At 30.5% G+C, this 2,068-nt stretch overlaps 1 long non-coding RNA gene across 1 annotated transcript; it reads right to left on the bottom strand.

Moving 5' to 3' along the window:
* Positions 1–361: 361 nt before the first annotated feature.
* On the bottom strand, positions 362–1,231 carry LOC147908878 (uncharacterized). Its single transcript, XR_015545965.1, has 2 exons — positions 791–1,231; positions 362–698 (listed from the first exon to the last, which is right to left on the bottom strand). It is a non-coding gene; the product is annotated as an uncharacterized LOC147908878 (long non-coding RNA).
* Positions 1,232–2,068: the final 837 nt, after the last annotated feature.

The raw sequence follows: 2,068 nt of genomic DNA, 5'->3' as shown, positions 1-2,068 counted from the left end.
TGAATTAGAAATATATTTTATGTAATTTGTGTACAACATAATGCACATAAAATATAATTCTAATATTCATTAATGTGTCTATATTATATCTGTATAACATATATATTATATAGGTTGAAAAAAGACTCCGGATTTAGGAGCTGAACATAAAAGTGACTATAATTATAATCGTAAAAGAATGTGAATTGTACTTGTATCGGCATGCATAGTACGCCAAAATATAATATGTTGACCTATGATTCACGTTCTCTTCTATGATTGAATTACGGCCATTCTTGTGCTATAAGACCATTACATAACGTTTTTAGAAAAAATGTTTCAGACAAAAGTTATAAGGTTTCAAAGAAGCTGTTTACTGATATTCAATTTTTTTTTCTTTATTAGTTTCTTTGTTTCGATCATGTCAAGCAATCAGCTTTTGATTCCATCATGACAATGCATCTATTCATATTTCTTTAAATGTAGACGCAAAATTCTACAAATTGGTTCTGTAATTGTATTTCATCAAATTTGATAATCGAATGCCTCTGCCAATAAATTAAAAACAGTCCACGATGAACGCCTCTGACATTTGTCTATAACTAGCCAAAGCACGTTTACAGCTGTGGCATTTTGTTATAGCTAGCCAGCTTACGATTAACGCCTCTGACAGTAAATTAAAAATAGTCAGCCCACGATGAATGCCTCTGACATTGGATCTAATTAAACAAAGCGCAAATTATTGTTATAACTATATCACTTGTATGATAAATAAAAGTGATATTTTCACGAACGATATAAAGATACTAACCTTTTCCATGCTTGCTTTATAGGGTGTGTTCCAACAAGAAACACACAATAAGCAATTTTGACCTTCTAGAGTGCCTTCCAACAAGAGACACAGTGTGACACGGTGCATCATTACAATCTTGTTCGCCAATACAAGAATGAGATACTGTATTGTACTGAGTCGCTTGTTAGAAAGCACCCATAACCTTCTCTTACCAAAGGCAGACAATATTCTGCTACTACATTTTTTTCTATTTTGTGGACACTATATAAATATGCACACACACACACATACATATATATGGTTGTGTGTAAATCACTACTATACTACACTGAATTGACAGTTCTGTTGCGCGGCAACGATACTATGAACGCGGGTCATACTGGTTACAGCTGATTGACTCGTATAACGCCGTTGTTTTCTAACACATACAGCGTCACGCAAAACGATATATGTATGCATATATATATATATATATATATATATGTATGTATATATATATATATATATATACACATCATTCAAAAAATTTTTATTTTTCACTCTAAGAAAAAAGATACATAATCGATATCATGGTCACATTATCTTCTCCTTAGCGACTAATTAAGAAAAAGTGTTCACCGTATCTAAATCTACGTTATTGTAAAAACGCTCTATTATCTTTGAAGTTCTATTATTGATACATCATTTAAATGCATTCTCCAGGTTTATTCCATTAAAAAAAAAATACAAATAGATGACCAGATATATGACGCGGTAAACTAAAATTCTATATTACATTCTGTGGCACAAAAATGTGATTAGTAGCTCTTTGAAATTGAATGTATCATAAAAATAATAAAGTAATATTTTAAAAATACATTACATTCAGTAAAATGCATTATGTTATTATGATGTTCAATCACCATTATTAAGAAAATATAATATTATGTAGAAAGGAAAATATTTTATTTTATTTTATTTTATTTTCATGACAATTTGCTGGAAGGTATGGTCGCAGCATACTGTTCCTTATACTATGACGTTCTTGAAATGCACGTCCGCGCGTAAGTGGTTCGGCCGTCAAGCGTCAAGCGATTGTGAAGGAAAAGTAGGCAGCATTTCAGAAATCGGCCCGAAATGCGCAATTAATTTCGAGCACATTGAAGTACACGTATATAATTTCTGTAATTTTATAAAAAGTATATTTGGAGTAATATAATATAATAATAATAGATTTAATAATAACGTTATTATTAAAAAAAAATTATGAAAAAAGGAAAAAGCAGGATCGAACATAAGATCTTCAATATTCTGATC

The sequence above is a fragment of the Acromyrmex echinatior genome, chromosome 8, assembly GCF_024713525.1.
Source record: "Acromyrmex echinatior isolate Ae372 chromosome 8, ASM2471352v2, whole genome shotgun sequence".
Classification (NCBI taxonomy): domain Eukaryota; kingdom Metazoa; phylum Arthropoda; class Insecta; order Hymenoptera; family Formicidae; genus Acromyrmex; species Acromyrmex echinatior.
The sequence above is the reverse complement of the archived record's forward strand: the minus strand, read 5'-3'. Positions and strand labels throughout refer to the sequence as shown.